General features: G+C 43.9%; 1 long non-coding RNA gene across 2 annotated transcripts in view; it reads right to left on the reverse strand.

Annotated features, from left to right (window-relative positions):
- Positions 1-20,703, reverse strand: part of LOC130358522 (uncharacterized) — a 256,402-nt gene that overhangs the window by 54,719 nt on the left and 180,980 nt on the right. For both annotated transcript variants that reach the window (XR_008889551.1, XR_008889550.1), the window contains exons 4-6: positions 15,000-15,163; positions 14,541-14,635; positions 12,881-12,913 (exon numbers count right to left, since the gene is read on the reverse strand). This is a non-coding gene — a long non-coding RNA (uncharacterized LOC130358522). The remainder of the gene's footprint in view (positions 1-12,880; positions 12,914-14,540; positions 14,636-14,999; positions 15,164-20,703) is intronic.

The following is a 20,703-nucleotide window of genomic DNA, read 5'->3' on the forward strand; positions in this document are numbered from 1 at the left end:
AGGAAAAAAGTGAAAGTGCCAAAAAAAGGAAAAACACCTGGTCCATAAGGGGCTAAAGGCCAGACATAGTGAATAACACCTTACACTTCGCATATGAAGGTGCGGAAAACATTGTATGCATAACAAACTAGAGCAAACAAAGAGAAAAGGCAATCACAAAGGATTCCTATACATTAAAAAAACTGATGTTATTCTGGTACCAAAGAAAAAGAAAAATATATATAACTGGTAGTTCACATGGGAGCATGCACATGTCTGTTCTTAAATTAAGACCATGTGGTTGATAACATTGTAAATTATATATCCAAAAAACTTCCCGATTCCGGAAAGTTTTCACCCAGTCACCACCTCATTTTGGCCTATATACTTTCTCTATACCATGAAATGAAAAAGAAGAAGTATCACCATGTTCATCCTGAAAGTGCTTAGAAGCACTGGAGATATTAACAGATTGTGGGTTATATATGCTTCTGATGTGTTCTTGAATCCTAAGCTTCAAAAGACGTTTCGTTCTTCCTATATATGACAATTGACATGACGTGCACATAAATCTATATACCACATGTGACGTCTGGCAATTGATAAAGGATTTTATGGGCTATTTGTGATGGTCAGACAGCCCAGGTGTGAATCCACACTTATCGGCAAATCTGCAAACCACACATCTAGATTTGCCACAAGGAAAAAATCCCTTTAATGCCAACTAGGTGTCAGAATGTGGTCACAAAGTAGGCAACATACTAGGAGACAATAAATTGCCAAGGGTAGGAGCCCTTCTGGACGAAAAATTGAAAACATTTTTCAAGATTTTAGCCAGGGATGGATCCACAAGGAAAAAATTCCCTTTAATGCCAACCAGGTGTACGAATTATTATGTATTAATAGGTCACTTTATTGTAATTTGAATAGAGCCCTCTTAGATGATGTTAAAGAATGTACAGTCATTTGAGCTATGATCCTACTGTGATGTTCACACAGGATCTTACCTAGCTTCTGAACACTGGATTACACATGGGGGTCATTTCTCAGTAACAATTTGACTATATTTTGGTATCTAATCCCGTCACCCCGGTATTCCAGTCACTACCTAAGGTTCATAAGGGCCGATTCCCGCCACCTGAGACCCATCGTGGCGAGCATCAGCTCTTTAAACCAACATTTCTGTGAGTGGGTGGACTCTATCCTCCAGCCCCTTTTGTCCAAGTCACATTTAGGACACCCAGCACTTGTCCATCATCAGCCAGCTTGAGTGGAAGTCCTCATACTCCTGGTTCACTATGGATATTGAATCTTTGTATTCATTATTACCACATCCACTTTCTGTGAAAGCGATATCTGATATCATGGATTTATTTTCTAACCACAGTCCTAAATTGAAATCATTTACACTGGAGGAATTACATTATATTTTGTCACACAATTTTTTCATGTTTGAGGATTAATTCTACATACAAAGAATGGGAGCGTCAATGGGGGCGCCATTTTCCCCTCTTCCTTTTTTTTTAGATAGCATTCTCTTAGGGGAAAATGGCAAAATACAGACATGCACTTATAGAAAACCAAGTGCCGGCAACACTTTACTGAGAGCAGAGTCTTGCCACCCTCAACACATAATCAAATCTGTTCCCGTTGGGAAGTTTACCCGGGCCAAACGCAATAGTTCATCCATTCATTCATACAATCAAGAAGCCGCAGTAGTCAGCTCTAGACTTAAAGATAGAGGCTCGATCTATAGTTAACAGCAAGAATAGAGAAACGCTTCTTGCGCCTAAATCGCATAATGTGAACAAAGAAGACAGGTTATCAAAGGTTTCTTTTGTTACAACTTTTAGTAACGAATATCAGCAAATTATCAATATCATCAGGAAATATCTTCCCATTTTATACCAGGATCCATAGCTGGCTAAAATCTTGAAAAATGGTTGTAAGTTTTCATCCAGAAGGGCTCCTACCCTCTTCAATTTACTGTCTCCTAGTATGTTGCCTACTTTGCGACCACATTCGGACACCTGGTTGGCGTTAAAGGGATTTTTTCCTTGTGGCAAATCTAGATGTGTGGTTTGCAGATTTGCCGATAAGTGTGTATTCACACCTGGGCTGTCTGACCATCACAAATAGCCCATAAAATCCTTTATCAATTGCCAGACGACACATGTGGTATATAGAATTATATGCACATAATGTAAAATGTCATATATAGGAAGTATGAAACGTTTTTTTGAAGCTTAGGATTCAAGAACACGTCAGAAGCATATCTAACCCACATTATGTTAACCCCTTAAGGACCGAGGTCATTTTGGCCTTAAGGACCGAGCCATTTTTTTCAAATGTCACCTGTGTCACTTTATGTATTAATAACTGTGGGATGCTTTTACGTATCATACTGATTCTGAGATAGTTTTTTGTGACATACTCTACTTTATGTTGGTGGTAAATTTTCGTGAATACTTGCATAATTTCTTTGCGAAAAATTCCTTTGAAACTCTCTACTTGAAAGGAAAATAGACATATGAAATAAATTATATATTGATTCACATATACAATATGTCTACTTTATGTTTGCATCATAAAGTTGACATGTTTTTACTTTTGGAAGACATCAGAGGGCTTCAAAGTTCAGCAGCAATTTTCCAATTTTTCTCAAAATTTTCAAAATCGGCATTTTTCAGGGACCAGTTCAGGTTTGAAGTGGATTTGAGGGGTCTTCATATTAGAAATACCCCATAAATGCCCACATTATAAAAAATGCACCCCTCAAAGTATACAAAATGACATTCAGAATGTTTGTTAACCCTTTAAGTGCTTCACAGGAATAGCAGCAAAGTGAAGGAGAAAATTCTAAATCTCAATTTTTTACACTAACATAATCTTGTAGGCTGAGTTTTTGAATTTTTGCAAGGGGTAAAAGGAAAAAATGCCCCCCAAAATGTGTAACCCAATTTCTCTCAAGTAAGGAAATTCCTCATATGTGTATGTAAAGTGCCCTGTGGGTGCACCAGAGGGCTCAGAAGCGGAGGAGTGACAATGGGATTTTGGAGAGTGAGTTTTGCTGAAATGATTTTTGGGGGCATGTCACATTTAGGAAGCCCCTAAGGTTCCATAACAGCAAAAAAAACAAAAAAAAACAAAAACAAATGGCATACTATTTTGGAAACTACACCCCTCAAGGAACATAACAAGGGGTACAGTGAGCCTTAACACTCCACAGGTGTTTGGCGACTTTTCGTTAAATTCGGATGTGTAAATGAAAAACATTTTTTTTCACTAAAATGCAGTTTTTTTAAACCAAATTTACAATTTTTACAAGAGGTAATAGGAAAAAATGCTCCCTAAAATTTGTAACCCCATTTCTTCTGAGTATGGAAATATGTGGACGTCAAGTGCTCTGCTGGTGCACTACAATGCTCAGAAGAGAAGGAGCCACATTTGGCTTTTTGAAAGCAAATTTTGCTGAAATGGTTTTTGGGGGGCATGTTGCACTTAGGAAGACCCTATGGTTCCATAACAGCAAAAAACACATGACCCACTATTTTGGAAATTGCACTTCTCAAGGCACGTAACAAGGGGTACAGTGAGCCTTAAAGCGTACCTCTCATCAAAAAAACTTTTGATATATTATAGATTAATGTATGCAGAATAACTTTACAATTGCATGTTATTAAAAAATATGCTTCTATTTAATTTTCCACTTTGAAGAAATGACCACTAGGGGTCTCCCTACCAATCCTGGCAGCAAGCATTTCAGACTCATGCTGGAGTCCCAAACACTACGAGCTACCAGTCTGCTTTGTTCACAAAGGAGAACACTCAGAGCTGCCAGCCTGCTTTGTTCACAGCCTGTTTGGCTGTGAACAAAGCAGGCTGGCAGCTCTGAGTGTTTAGGACTCCAGCATGAGTCAGAAATGCTTGCTGACAGGACTGATCGGGAAAAATACAATAGAAAGAAGCATATTTTTCATTAACATGCTATTGGAAAGTTATTCAACATTCATTAATCTAAAATATATCAAAAGTTTATTTGATGAGAGGTACGGGTAAATGATTTTTTTTTTTCACTAAAATGCTGTTTTTTTTTCCAAAATTCACAATTTTTACAAGTGGTAATAGAAAAAAATGCTCCCCAAAATTTGTAACCCCATTTATTGGAAATGGAAATACCCCATATGTGGATGTAAAGTTGTTACGCCAAGCGCTCCGGGTCCCCGCTCCTCCCCGGAGCGCTCGCAGCGTTCTCCTGTTCGCAGCGCCCCGGTCAGACCCGCTGACCGGGAGCGCTGCGATAATGTCCCTAGTCGGGATGCGATTCGCGATGCGGGACGCTCCCGCTCGCGGTGCGCATCCCGACCCGCTTACCAGACTCGTTCCCCACCTGTGCTGTCCCGGCGCGTGCGGCCCCGCTCCCTAGGGCGCGTGCGCGCCGGCTCTCTGCGATTTAAAGGGCCAGTGCGCCACTGATTGGCGCATGGTTTTAATTAGTGTGTTCACCTGTGCACTTCCCTATATTACCTCACTTCCCCTTCACTTCCTAGCTGGATCTTGTTGCCATTGTGCCAGTGAAAGCGTTCCTTGTGTATCCCAAGCCAGTGTTCCAGACCTCTTGCCGTTGCCCCTGACTACGATCCTTGCTGCCTGCCCTGACCTTCTGCTACATCCGACCTTGCTCTTGCCTAATCCCTTGTACCGCGCTTATCTCAGCAGTCAGAGAGGTTGAGCCATTGCCGGTGGATACGACCTGGTTGCTACCGCCGCTGAAAGACCATCCCGCTTTGCGGCGGGCTCTGGTGAAAACCAGTAGCAACTTAGAACCGGTCCGCCGGCACGGTCCACGCCAATCCCTCTCTGACACAGAGGATCCACCTCCAGCCTGCCGAATCCTGACAAAAGTGTTCTGCTGGTGCACTACAATACTCAGAAGAGAAGCAGCTCCATTGGGATTTTGGAGAGAGAATTTGTTTGGAATGGAAGTCGAGGCCATGTGGGTTTACAAAGCCCCCTGTGGTGCCAGAACAGTGGACCCCCCCCCCTCACATGTGACCCCATTTTGGAAACTACACCCCTCACAGAATGTAATAAGGGGTGCAGTGAGCATTTACACCCCACTGGCATTTGAAAGACTTTTTGAAGAATGGGCTGTGCAATTGAAATATAAAAATTTTCATTTTAAAGGACCACTGTTACAAAAATCTGTCAGCCCGGGCGGTCAGCACGCTTTATTCTCTCCTACTGGAGGTGTCGACCAATGGCTCCCTGTCCTTCTGTGAGGGCTGGGAGAAGGAATTGGGCCACGCTATCCCTGCTGACGACTGGTGCCGAGCTCTATACCGATGTCACCGCACCTCAATATCCTGCAAAGCACAAGAGGCTAATTACAAGATCCTGACCAGATGGTATATAGTTCCGGCGCAGCTTTCCAAAATGTACCCAGGGGTGACTGATACTTGCTGGAGATGTGGGAGATCCGGGGGCACAATGCTTCACATCTGGTTACAATGCCCGTCTCTCACTGGTTTCTGGTGTCAGGTCCTAGATATCATAACACGCATTACTGGTGTACATATCCCAAACACACCAGAGACTCTACTACTCTCAATTCTCCCTGACAATGTCCCCAAAGGATCCAGCCACCTGATATACTTCCTACTCCTGGCGGCTCGAGCCGTTATACCGCGACTATGGAAATCCCAACTCCCACCCTCAGTCTCCTCCTGGCTACGGGAAGTGGCATACCTGTGTAGAATGGAGGAGTTGATGGCGGAAAGCAAACACTAAATAGAGAAACATTACTCTGTATGGAACCCCTGGACGGCCTTTTTAGCGTCCAGAGACTACGACAACATGCACTTAGCCACTTAATATTCCTAAGACCCCTGCCTGTGACATTGACCTGTCTCTTCCCCCACACCGACCATCCAGTCTCGCTTCCTCAGAGCCTGGGATATACTGGTGAATACCATGGAGCGCTGTGGAGTCTGGAGATGACGATGCTTGCGAGATAGCCGACTATCCTGATTGCCTTCTTCTCTCCACTCTACCTACCTTTCTCTCTTTCCTTTTCCTTCTTTTTCCTTCTCTCCTTCCCTCCCCTCACCACTTCTCATTCCCCTCCCTCTTTCCCCTCACCCCTCTATTCCCCCTGTCCTTTTAGGTTTTATACAGTTTATGTTTTACAAGTTTATGTAAAATAAAGTGGCTACCCATTGAGATACCTAGTCTACGTTACCAAGACTACCTATATTGCAGCACGATGTTAGACCCTACAGTCTGTATATTGTCACCTTGGACTCTCTACAAAAGCTGACTACTATCATATTTTCTGCCCTATACATTGGCTTCACTTGTTCTGTTGGTTAGACTGGCAACGATGTGCTTCCTTTAATGCCACTCATGCATAAGTCATAAGCGCCTTCATTTGTGCACCATGTTAAATTTTCAATAAAACTTTATTTGGCAACAAAAATATATACATTTTATTTTTTAAAAAGTGCATAGTACAAAAATATTAAAAATTTTACCTTAAAAATAGAAATTTGTTACAAAAATCTGTGGGGTGTAAATGCTCACTGCACCCCTTATTACATTACATGAGGGGTGTAGTTTCAAAATGGCGTCACATGCTGGGGGGTTCCACTGTTCTGGCACCATGGGGGCTTTGTAAATGCACATGGCCTTCAATTCCAGCCAAATTTTCTCTCCAAAAGCCAAATGGTGATCCTTCTCTTCCGAGCATTGTAGTTCACCAGCAGAGCACTTTACATCCACATATGGGGTATGTTCTTACTCAGGAGAAACAGAGTTACAATTTTTTTTTCCAATTACCCCTTGTGAAAATGAAAAATTTGGGATAACACCAGCATTTCAGTGAAAATAAACATTTTTCATTTTCACTTCTGAATTTAATGAAAATTCTTCAAACACCTGTGGGGTGTCAAGGCTCACTATACCCCTTGTTACATTCCTTAAGGGGTGTAGTTTCCAAAATGGGGTGACATCTGGGTGTCTTTTTTTGTGTGTTTATGTCAGAACTGCTGCAACGATCAGCCACCACTGTGCAAATCACCTCAAATGTACATGGTGCTCGCACTCCTGAGCCTTGTTGTGCGCCCGCAGAGCATTTTATGTGCACATATGGGGTATTTCCGTACTCAAGAGAAATTGTGTTACAAATTTTGGGGGTCTTTTTTTCCTCTTACCTCTTGTGAAGTATGGGGCAACACCAGCAAGTTAGTGTAAAAAAAAATATTTTTTTACAATAACATGCTGGAGTAGACCCTAACTTTACCTTTTCATAAGGGGTAAAAGGAGAAAAAGCCCCCCAAAATTTGTTAGACAATTTCTCCAGAGTACGGAAATACCCCATATGTGGCCCTATATAACTGTTGCCTTGAAATACAACAGGGCTCTGAAGTGAGAGAGCGCCTTGCACATTTGAGGACTTCTGGGCATTCTACGCCAGTGATTCCCAAACAGGGTGCCTCCAGCTGTTGCAAAAGTCCTAGCATGCCTGGACAGTCAGTGGATGTCCGGCAATACTGAGAGTTGTTGTTTTGCAACAGCTAGAAGCTCCATTTTGAAAACAGTGCCTTACCAGAAGTTTTTCATTTTATATTGGGGAGGGGGGAAGGGGGGGGGGGGCTGAGTAGGGGTATGTGTATATATAGTGTTTTTTACTTTTTATTTTGTTTAGGTGTAGGGTGGTGTAGTGTTTTTAGGATACGTTCACACGGGGGGGTGGGTTTACAGCAAGTTTCCCGCTGGGATTTTGAGCTGCAGCGGAAAATTTGCTCACTCACTGCAAACCCCACCTGTGTGAATGTACCCTGTACATTCACATGGGTGGGCGGGGCAAACCCCCAGCTGTTGCAAAACTACAACTCCTAGCATGCATGGTCTGTCAGTGCATGCTGGGAATTATAGTTTTGCAACAGCTGGAGGCACACGAGAACAATTTGGAGACCACTGTGTAGTGGTGTCCAAACTGTAGCCCTCCAGATGTTGCAAAACTTAAACTCCAAGCATACCCAGACTGCCCAGGCATGCTGGGAGTTGTAGTTCGGCAACATCTGAAGGGCCGAATGTTACAGAACTACAACTCCCAGCATGCCTGGACTATCTGGTCATGCTGAGAGTTGTAGTTTTGCAACATCTGGAAGAGCACAGATTGGAGACCACTGGGCAGATATTGCAAGGCTGTCTGGGCATGCTGGGAGTTGTAGTTTTGAAATTCTTAGAACCAGCAGTGAAGATCACTTTACAGTGATCTTCATTGCTGCCTCTGATGCCTCCGCCTCCACTTGTGCCTGCCGCCGGTACCCACTGCCTGTGGCAGTCCCAGGTATGTGCCGCGGCCCCCTCCGCAGCTCTCGGGGTCCTCTTCCCCCGCTCTGCCCGACTTCTAGGGGCGGGGAGAGTGGGGGATCTGAACTTTCACCCCCCATCAGCTGAGACACTGTGATTGGTCCACAGGGACCAATCACAGTGATCGCTGACCAGGACGATCTATAGATGGTCCCGGTGGGGCTTGCAGAAGTTATCTCCTGCTGGTAACAGCGGGGCTTCTGCAGGTTAACCCGTGCGATGCCACGCATCACCGAGTTAATTGAATGCCTTATATAAAACGTCGGAATGTGCGAAATTCCTGCACAATCCGCCGTTTATATAAGGCATTCTGCAGGACGGGGTTAATATCTCCAGTGCTTCTAAGCACTTTCAGGATGAACATGGTGGTGATACTTCTTCTTTTTCATTTCATGGTATAGAGAAAATATATAGGCCAAAACGAGGTGGTGACTGGGAGAAAATCGTAATCGAATGTTTTTTGGATATATAATTTACAATATTAAATTTACATGGTCTTAATTTAAGAACAAACATCATCTCACATTACAATTAATGTTCAACGTGATTTTTTTGTAATTTGGTCCTATGTGCATGCTCCCATGTCAACTACCAGTTATACATTAGTGTTGCTCGCGAATATTCGCAATGCAAATTTTATTTGCGAATATCGCATATTCGTGAATATTCGCGAATATAGCACTATATATTCGTAATTACGAATATTCGTTTTTTTCACAGTACATATCACAGTGATCATCCCTCTCTTGTGTGGTGTAAAGAAGGCTCTAATACTACTGTGTGAGACTGGCGTATTTTTGCATATGCTAATTTTCGCATATGCGAATTTCCGTTTATGCTAATTTTTGCATATGCAAATTTTCGCATATGCGAAAATATAACGCAAATATTACGAATATGCGAATTTAGCAAATATATGACGAATATTCGTCCATATATTCGCGAAATATCGCGAATTCGAATATGGCCTATGCCGCTCAACACTATATATATATATACACTGTATATATATATATATATATATATATATATATATATATATTCCCCCCTTTTTTTCTTTTTCTTTGCTACCAGAATAACATCTGTTTTTTTTTAATGTATAGGGATCCTTTGTGATTGCCTTTTCTCTTTTTTTGCTCTATTTTGTTATGCATACAATGTTTTCCGTACCTTCATATGCGAAGTTTAAGGTGTTACACCCCTCAAGGAGTTTAATAAATCACTTAATACAAAAAAAGTTTTTCAGGTTGAGCTGCAGTTTTTATTGGTACTATTTTTGTAGTACTTTTTGATCATTTTTGTTACACTATTGTGGGGGCAAGGTGACCAGAAATTTGGGCTTTTTTATTTTTTCCCAATGGCGTTCACCATGTGGAATAAATTTAGCATACTCATTCAAAGTATGAGTTGTTACGAACTCGGTGATAACCATTGTGTGAGGTTTGTTTTATTTTTCTTTATATAAATAATAAAGGGCTTTATAGTGCAAGGGGAGTGTACTGCTGTGTACTACATACTGTCATTTACATGCTGACAACCTATGAGACCCAGCCTGTGGCTGGCAAACCTTGAGGCCATTGGAGGCTCTCCTTATAGCCCATCAGCAATAGGTGACAAAGGATAGGGGATAAGATGTTTTATTCTGTTACCCCCTGCGATATCTGGGCCGGCACCACAGTATTCTGAACACGGAAGCCTGGAGTCTCCGTGTTCGTGATGTCACGCCATGCCCCCTCCATTCATGTCTATAGTAGGGGGTATAATGGGTAGTACATAGCCTTCATGCCTCCTCCCATAGACATGAATGGAGGGGCTGTGACGGTTGTGGTCGGCCATCATCTGGCACAGAGTGAAGTTTGCTCCATGCACCGGATGACAGGGGTCGCGTGCCGGAGATCTGGGGGGTCCCAGCATCTGAACCCCCGCGATCAGACATCTTATCCTTTGGATAGGATGTTTAGGGCCGGAGTACCCCTTTAAGGAAGGTGATGAGCAATGGCTTCCAGCGGTGGAAAGCTAGGGTATTTATAGACCTACACTGGTATGTCATGCCCACTATCATCTCATCAGCCAATAAAGTACACCCTTGCTATGGGGGTCTAGCTCTTTCCAATCATAGTTATTACATTCAACTTGTACCTAACTTCTCTTCTGCTGCATTCCTGTAAATAGGTTTCAAACATAGTGAAATTACTCTAAAACTAAATATGTATGTAACCATGGGGTGTTAGTAAGAATACCTTATCACTTCATGATGCCAGGGCACCGTTATCCTATACATCAGGGGTGTCAAAATCAAATTCATCGGGGGCTGCATCAGCAGTTTGGTCACCCTCAAAGGGCCGGTTGTATCTGTAGGACCCCTCCCCCCCCCCACATACCGTATATGCCAGCGTATAAGACGACTGGGTGTATAAGACGACCCCCAACTTTTACAGTTAAAATGTAGACTTTGGGATATACTCGCCATATAAGACTACCCCTCCTACGGCAATGTATAGTTCCCCCCACATTAGGTAGGCAGCATGTTCCCCCACATTAGTTGGCAGCATGTTCCCCCACATTAGGTTGGCAGTATAGTTCCCCCCACATTAGGTTTGCCGTATAGTTCCCCCACATTAGGTTGGCAGTATAGTTCCCCCCACATTAGGTTGGCAGTATAGTTCCCCCCACATTAGGTAGGCAGTATTGTTCCCCCCACATTAGGTAGGCAGCATGTTCCCCCACATTAGTTGGCAGCATGTTCCCCCACATTAGGTTGGCAGTAGGGTTCCCCCCACATTAGGTTGGCCGTATAGTTCCCCCCACATTAGGTTGGCAGTATAGTTCCCCCCACATTAGCTTGGCAATATAGTTCCCCCCACATTAGGTTGGCAGTATAGTTCCCCCCACATTAGGTTGGCAGTATAGTTCCCCCCACATTAGGTAGGCAGCATGATCCCCCCACATTAGTAGGCAGCATGTTCCCCCACATTAGGTTGGCAGTATAGTTCCCCCCCACATTAGGTAGGCAGTATAGTTCCCCCCACATTAGGTAGGCAGCATATTCCCCCACATTAGTTGGCAGCATGTTCCCCCACATTAGGTTGGCAGTATAGTTCCCCCCCCATTAGGTAGGCAGCATATCCCCCACATTAGTTGGCAGCATGTTCCCCCACATTAGGTTGGCAGTATAGTTTCCCCCACATTAGGTAGGCAGCATGTTCCCCCCCATTAGTTGCAAACATGTTCCCCCACATTAGTTGGCAGTAAAGTTCCCCCCACAATAGGTTGGCAGCACCCCCCCTCCCTCCCTCCCCACAGACATACAGCCTCCAGCCATATATAGTGTATGGCTGGAGGCTGTATGTCTGTGTGCTGCCCCCACTGTGATCCGGTCACCACTCCTCCAGCCGGGGGTCACATCTACTGCTATGGCCTATGGACCATAGAGGTAGGTGCCAGGACCGGTCGAGCAGTGACCGGAACGCTGAAGAAGATAACGCGCCGCCGGTCACTTACCAGGGCCTGCGCGCGTCCTCCTGCGATGATCCTGCCGTCCTCCTGTTCCTCCCGTGTCTCTATGGTTGTACGCATGGGACGTCACTGACGTCCCATGCGTACAACCATAGAGGCGGAGGACCAGGGGGACCGAAGGAGGATCGCCGCGCATGCGCTGAAGAGGCGGCTTTCTTTATTTTTTTTAAAGCGAGATTAAAGGTGAAGGCTGGCGGCCGGCGGCGGGCCACATGAAGAGGTCTGGCGGGCCGGGTGTTTGACACCCCTGCTATACATGGTCCGAGAGTTGGGACAGCTTCCCCTGGGCCAGACACGGGCAGTAAATAAACACACCGACGTCAGGTTACAGATACCTGTCTTTACTGAGCTGGGTGCAGATGGAAATGCACTTACAGCTAGCTTTAGGTGAGAGAGTGCAGCGTAACCCTTTGGGAGCCATGTTGCCTTGCTGGGACTAACAGAATTATACTGACTTGTGAGACAAAAGATTGAATCCTGGTAGCTAGGGTCCTGTCAAGCTCACCTGAGCTAAGCTGTTGCTAAGGAGCCACACTAGGGTGAACTAACTAACTCCTCCCCTGCACTACACTATACATGGGAGACTTTAGGGGTTCCTTTTGGCAGGCAGGGTCACATGGGGTTCACTGCTCTCAATTAAAGGTACAGTAACATGGAAAAACATATATACATATAACATTAGAATAATTAATTTAAGAAAATATATTAATTGTGCAATAAAGTATGAACATAATTAATTCACCAGTAAGTCCCTTGAGTGGGCCCAACACCATTAGCTACCAAGCTGCCTGAGACAGTCCAAAGCCACAGGGCAGCTATTGGTGCAGCAGGAACACCACATGTAAATATGTTGTTAGTCTAATGCTGGATTTCTGGGGAATATTGACCTAGGAGTCTACGTCATTGTGACATCTGAATCAGCCAATGATGTTGTGCTAGTGTTATCCCCTGATTGTTTACATTGTTTACAATCTTGGACATAGGAATAAATGCATAATTGGATACTTACCATCAGATGTTGAATTGGTGTCTTCTGCTTTACCTATAAGAAATAAACGTAAAAAGGTTCTATAAATAAGTCATAATTATCTGCATAAGGCCAAGGACATGAATAGACTGAGTAAATGGCAGAATATAATAACTATGAAAAGGTTTTATTTGACATCTGTTTTTTTTACATTCAGCCAATAAATAAAGCAGTGTGCAATACTGGTTGGATGTATTTATTTGTTCTAATTTTTCTATACTTTAAAGTGTACCTGTTGTCAACAAAAACTTTTGATATAATGTAAATAATAATATTATATGTATATTTGTAACATACATTGGTTAAAAATGTGTATATCAGGGCTCTGTACACTGAGGACAAGCAGGGCCCTGTACACTGAGGACAAGCAGGGCTCTGTACACTGAGGACAAGCAGGGCTCTGTACACTGAGGACAAGCAGGACTCTGTACACGGAGGACAAGCAGGGCTCTGTGCACTTAGGACAAGCAGGGTTCTGTGCACTGAGGACAAGCAGGGCTCTGTACACTGAGGACAAGCAGGGATCTGTGCACTTAGGACAAGCAGGGTTGTGTACACTGAGGACAAGCAGGGCTCTGTACACTGAAGACAAGCAGGGCTCTGTACACTGAGGACAAGCAGGGCTCTGTACACTGAGGACAAGCAGGGCTCTGTACACTGAGGACAAGCAGGGCTCTGTACACTGAGGACAAGCAGGACTCTGTACACTGAGGACAAGCAGGGCTCTGTACACTGAGGACAAGTAGGACTCTGTACACTGAGGACAAGCAGGGCTCTGTGCACCTAGGACAAGCAGGGTTCTGTGCACTGAGGACAAGCAGGGCTCTGTACACTGAGGACAAGCAGGGATCTGTGCACTTAGGACAAGCAGGGTTGTGTACACTGAGGACAAGCAGGGCTCTGTACACTGAAGACAAGCAGGGCTCTGTACACTGAGGACAAGCAGGGCTCTGTACACTGAGGACAAGCAGGACTCTGAGCACTGAGGACCAGCAAGGGCTCTGTGCACTGAGGACAAGTAGGGCTCTGTACACTGAGGACAAGCAGGGCTCTGTGCAGGCTCCTGGATTGTCAATCAAGGTGATGTGTGAGCCGGGAGTGTGTCACAGAGCCTCACTGCACAGAGCCCTGCTTGTCCTCAGTGTACAGAGCACTGCTTCTCTTCAGTGTACAGAGCCCTGCTTGTCCTCAGTGCACAAAGCCCTTCTTGTCCTCAGTGCACAGAGCCCTGCTTGTCCACAGTGTACAGAGCCATGCTTGTCCTAAGTGTACAAAGCCCTGCTTGTCCTCAGTGTACAGAGCCCTGCTTGTTCTCAGTGTACAGAGCACTGCTTGTCTTCAGTGTACAGAGCCCTGCTTGTCCTCAGTGCACAAAGCCCTTCTTGTCCTCAGTGCACAGAGCCCTGCTTGTCCTCAGTGTACAGAGCCTTGCTTGTCCTCAGTGTACAAAGCCCTGCTTGTCCTCAGTGTACAGAGCCCTGCTTGTCCTCAGTGTACAGAGCCCTGCTTGTCCTTAGTGTACAGAGCCCTGCTTGTCCTCAGTGTACAGAGCCCTGCTTGTCCTCAGTGTACAGAGCCCTGCTTGTCCTCAGTTTACAAGGCCCTACTTGTTCTCAGTGTACAGAGCCCCGCTTGTACTCACTGCACAGAGCCCTGCTTGTCCTCATTGCACAGAGCCCTTCTTCTCCACCCAGACTTCCTGTATTTGGACTCCTCACAGAGACACACAGACAATAGCTGTAGGGACAAATATATACAGATTATTTAACCAATTTATATTACATGTATACATATAATGTTACTATCTATGTTATATAAAAAGTTTTTGTTAACAACAGGTACACTTTAAAGCGCAATTGTCATGAGTTTTTACCGTGTTTCCCCGAAAATACACCCTACCCCAAAAATAAGCCCTAGCTGGATTATCGGGGTGGGCTGCAATATAAGCCCTACTCCAAAAATAAGTCCTAGACCAGTTGTCTCCAACCTGCGGACCTCCAGATGTTGCAAATGTTTGCAACATCTGGACGTCTTCAGGTTGAAGACCACTGACCTAGACAATGCTCGGGCTGCAAATATTAAATAGTAAACTTTAACTTACCTTCGTCATCCGTTCCCCCATTGTTAAGGAACTGCCTCACTGTCCTCCGCTGTTCTTGCTGGTGTTGGGACGTCACAGAGCCTTCACCCTATCACCGGCTGCAGCGATGTCCCGCTGTACCTGTGTTTGATGGTGCTCTTGCAATTCTTTTGTGATCTTTGCCCCTAAATGTTTTTTTAACAGTATACAAAATGACTGTTGTCTCAGGTTTTCCCAGGTTGCAGAGCAGTTCAGACATTACATTACTAGTCAGGTGTTCAGAAGCAACCTGTTTTTGCTTCAATGGGTGGAGTGACCACTGGGTGAGAGATCATTTTGCAAGAATTTGCAACAGCTGGAGGCACCCTGGTCAGAACACAAGTCTATTGCACTGAAGGCAACACAGGCATGTTTCAATGGTTGGGGTGGCTGATATGTGGGAGGAAGAAAAACTACCTCACACTTACAAACAAGGAACTATGGGATTTGTGGTTTGAGAGAACGAACTCCAACAGGAAATAGCCAGTTCACAAAAAGATAGCCACAGCGTTATGGTAATCTCACAACATAGCCATTTAGTCCCAAGACAAGCACAGATCCTTTCTAAGCACGTCCATTACTGTCTGGCAGGAAGGTACTAAAATCACCTTATGGTGGATAACCCCTTTAAGAAAAGGGGCTATACAGCGGCATGTTTTATGATCTTCAATATGATTTATGGTTCTAATTTGTTGCTAGATTTAAATGATATATCTGGGGAGTGATAACTATATACTGGGTTTAAATATCCCAAATCCCTGACGAGTCCCAGGGCATTTTATTATTGCACAACCTTTAGAGGGACACCCCCCCCCCCCCCCTCCAGGGAGGACCCTCAATTAAAGACCCCTCTAAAATGTAACTTTTATTGACAAGTATTTAAAAGGGTAATCCCCAATTGAGCACACATGTTAAAAACCCAGTGTCTACTCTGATCAGGACCTGTGTGATTGTTCTACCTCCTCGGAGTGTGTCCTTGTGTCCTCTATCTTGCTATGCTGTAGTCTTTTGCAAGTGACTAGTGACACAGGATTTATGGAAAGGTGCTACTGCAGTTTTTGAGCTAAAGTCAGAAGTGAATCCATGAGAAAGGAGAAGTATAAGTCCTTCCTTTTTATTTCCCATTCCTTTGAAGCAGTCTTCCAGAAAATGACCAGAAAAAAAAAACCTGTGTGGAAACCAAGCCCAACACCCCACTTAACCTCAATTTTAAAGATTGTGACTTACCAATTACTTTTTATCAAGAAGCTTAAAAAAGTAAAGTTTTAGGGGTGGGAATAGTTTAGTAAAGTTTTTTGTTTTTTTTTTTAGGCTAGAATTCCACTGATGTTTTTCATGCAAAAACGCAGATAAAAACGCCCATCTTGCCACATGGCGTTTTTTCTGTGAAAGATGTTAGCTGCAATAGCGAACTGCTAAATGCCAGATCCACTTGGCATTTTTCAGTTTGGCCTTTTTTTTTTTTTTTAAATCGTTTTGGCGTTTTTCAGCCATTTTTGGCTCCTTGGCAGTTTTTCAAAAACAACTTCTTGTTGAGACTTTGGCGTTTTTTTCGGAAAAATCTTGGCGGTTTCCTCCCATAGAAAAACTAAATGTGAGTTTTAACTTTGGTGTTTTTGTAGGCTGTCTTCATTTTTTTTGGACTTTAGCGATCAAAAAAGGGTTGGAGATACCTTTTTTTAAAATTAAAATTTACATAGATACAGTAGTGATGGAAAAAAAATTATTTAACGAAATTTATATTTCAAACAAAAAATGGAGCCAACAATAATGAAAATGCAGATAGGGGCCATTGAAATGTAAAAATAATATATTTTAAAAAAAATTGTATAGTAATGTATTTTAATGTATTTTAATAACATGTTTAATAAAGTGTGTGTGTGTTTTTTTTTCCACTTTTTTTTCTTTATTTTTACATTTTTAAGTAGTACTACTACTCCCAGCATGGAACAGACTGTTCCATGATGGGAGTAGTAGTACCTGTACTAATAGACAGATCGTCCCGGGTGTCACTTTTGACACCTGATGCGATCCTCCTATTTTATGTATAGAAGAACGGCCACTCTTCTCTGGTCTCCTGCACTATGTTCTGCGATGTGAAGTTATTCACATCACAGATTCATATTTCCTGCAGAGGGATGTGATTGGCTAGATTAATCCAGCCAATCACAACTCTCTGCGGGAAATAGGAATAGGTATATATGCGGCAGTGCGGGAGACCAGAGAAGAGCTGCCGGCCGCATCTCTACATTATACAGGACGATCGCAGAGGGTGTCAGGGGTGACATCCGCTGTGATCTGTCCTTAGCTGCAGGTACTACTGCTCCCAACATGAAGCACACTCTGCTCCATGCTGGGAGCTGTAGTACCTGCATTAAATGGGTACTCCGGGTGAAAACTTTTTTTTTTTAAATCAACTGGTGCCAGAAAGTTAAACAGATTTGTAAATTACTTCTATTAAAAAATCTTAATCCTTCCAGTACTTATTAGCTGCTGAATACTACAGAGGAAATTCTTTTCTTTTTTGAGCACAGTGCTTTCTGCTAACATCATGACCACAGTGCTCTCTGCTGACATCTCTGTCCATTTTAGGAACTGTACAGAGCAGCATATGTTTTCTATGGGGATTTTCTCCTACTCTGGACAGTTCTTATAATGGACAGAGGTGTCAGCAGAGAGCACTGTGGTCATGATGTCAGCAGAGAGCTCTGTGTTCCAAAAAGAAAATAATTTCCTCTGTTGTATTCAGCAGCTAATAAGTACTGGAAGGATTAAGATTTTTTAATAGAAGTAATTTACAAATCTGTTTAACTTTCTGGCACCAGTTGATTAAAAAAAAAAAGTTTTCCACCGGAGTACCCCTTTAATAGACAGATCAAAAAGTGACACCCTTGCCATCGGTCTATTAGTAAAGATACTACAGCTCCCAGCATGGAGCAGAGTGTGCTCCATGTTGGGAGCAGTAGTAGCTGCAGTAAGAGACAGCTACTACTGTTACGATCCTCCTGATGTGAATTTCGGGACTTAGCTGTGCTCACAGCTACAGAGCCGGGAGAACAGCTGATGCTGAGCAGTAGATATACGTGGTATATCTACTGCCCAGCAAGAACTTACAGTGAGCCTGCAATGTGTATACAGTATACACATTGCTGGCTCACCTAACTCCTTGCTGAGCTGTGCACTATGCGCCAGCTGGACAGTGGAGGTTAACCCCTTTGGGCGGTACACAGAATATACAGCTATAGATAGCTGTATATAGCGTATACAGAATAGGAGATCCCCTTACCTCCCTCCATCCCTCTCCCTGCTGGGTATGTATAGCTCCGCCCCCTAGTGATGACATAATTAGGGGGCGGGGCTACAGACGGGAGGCAGAGTGGTAGGTATGAGGCTCTGTTTCACATTCTATGTTTTGTATAATGTAAACAGACCCTTCTGTCAGTGTCTTCCCATACAGGGAGACTCCAGCTGTTGCTAAACTACAGTTGGGCATGCTGGGAGTTGTAGTTTTGCAACAATTGGAGGCTCTCTGTTTGGGAAGACATTGCATTTTGGTCTCCCTCCCCAGCGGAGAGCACCAAAAATGTCCTAACCCATTTTGTGTTTCCTTTTTATTCTCGTTTCAGATCTGTGTATGCAGAGGATTGCGGCGGATTCGGTGCATTACAGCGATTAACTAGATTTTTTTCTTTTAATAAAATGGCTAACGGGGGCTGTGGGGGAGTGTTTCTTTGAATAAAATTTTTTTTTCAACGTGTCGTTTTTTATTAATTGAATTTTCAGGCTTAGTAGTGGAAGCCATCTTATTGACGGAACCCATTACTAAGCCGGGGCTTAGCGTCAGCCCCAAAAACAGCTAGCGCTAACCCCCAATTATTACCCTGGTACCCACTGCCACAGGGGTGCCGGAAAGAAATGGTACAAACAGGCCCACAGCATCAAAAATGGCACTCCTGGGCCTAGGCGTTAATAGGCTGGTGTTATTTAGGCTGGGGAGGGCCAGTAACAATGGTCCTAGGCCACCCTGGTAACGTCAGGCTGTTGCTGCTTGGTTGGTATCTGGCTGAGAATAAAAATACAGCAAACCCTATGCTTTTTTTTTCATAAATACATTTTTTTTTAAACTCATAGGGTTCCCCATATACCAACCAAGCAGCAACAGCCTCATGTTGCCAGGTTGGGCGAGTTGGCCCTCCCCAGCCTAAATAACGCCAGCCTGTTACCATCCCGGCACCCCTGTGGCGGTGGGTACCAGGGCAATAATTGGGGGTTAGCGCTAGCTGTTTTTGGGGCTAACGCTAAGCCCTGGCTTAGTAGTGGATTCCGTCATTAAGACAGCTTCCACTACTAAGCCTGAAAATTCAATTTAATAAAAACACAACACAATGGAAAATTTTTATCTTGAAAATCACTCCCCCACAGCCCTCGTTAGCCATTTCATTAAAAGAAATAAAATCTAGTTAATCTGCCGTAATCCACCGAATCCGCCGCAATCCTCGGCATTCAGGGATCTGAAACAGGAGAAACAAGAAACACAAAAAATGGTTTAGGACATTTTTGGTGCTCTCCTCTGGGGAGAGCGCCCAAAATGCAATGTCTTCCCAAACAGAGAGCCTTCAATTGTTGCAAAACTACAACTCCCAGCATGCCTAGACAGACTTTGGCTATCTTGTCATGCTGGTAGTTGTAGTTTAGCAACAACTGGAGTCTCCCTGTCTGGGAAGACACTGGCAGAAGGGTCTGTTTACATTATACAAATGTATATAGTGTATACTGCTCAAAGGGGCTATAGGAGCAGGGAGTCCTGTCAGTCTGGTGACAGGATTCCGGCTCCTGTATAATATACACTGGTACACTATGCCCCCCTGTATACTGTACGGCCGGGGGAGGTGAGTAGGTGGGAGGTGATGCTGTACATCTCTTACACTCTGTGGACCAGGCGCTCAGCATCCGACACACAGAGTGGTACCTGAAGACAGTGAAAATACTGCCACAGGGTACAAAGTTTCCACACACCAGGAAAAACGCCAGAAAAACTGGCAGTTTTCCTAGCGTTTTTGCTGGTGGGAAAAAACCACAGTGGAATCCTAGCCTAACCCCGTATGTCCTACAATGGTGTGGCTGTACCACTTAATAAATGTCCCACATAGGTTAAACTTGTTGGACTCTTGTCTTTTTTTTTCTTTTTTAAAACGAACTATGTAAGGGGCTGGAAGGGGTTCTCGGCCTCGCACAGACTGTGTCTGGGTTACACCCTCAACACATGTAACTTTAAGGCCGGCTTGCAACACCTAAAGTCGCAGAAATATATACCACCTTCATAGGAGGTGTCTATTACTGCGGCCGATGCAACAGTGTGAATCATCAAATTATTTTTTATCAAGAAATCTAATAAATATAAGGTTTTAGGGGTGGGATAGTTTAATAAGGGTTTTTTTTTTTTTACCCCAAGCATTCTGCCCATGGTCTGGTTGAATCTTAGACCTCATTCACACTACCGTTTTCATACGGTAGTGTGACGGCCCTTGGGGCCGCCGGGGAGGTGGCAAGTTTCAAAAACTCCAACTAAAATTAGTCTATAGGGGATTTAAAGGGTACTCCATCCCTATCCTTTGGTATAAGATGTCTAGGGGTGGAGTACCCCTTTAGGGTGCACATTAAATCCAACTCCCAAAGACAAAACCTC

Source organism: Hyla sarda, chromosome 2 (genome assembly GCF_029499605.1).
Source record: "Hyla sarda isolate aHylSar1 chromosome 2, aHylSar1.hap1, whole genome shotgun sequence".
In the NCBI taxonomy this organism is placed as follows: domain Eukaryota; kingdom Metazoa; phylum Chordata; class Amphibia; order Anura; family Hylidae; genus Hyla; species Hyla sarda.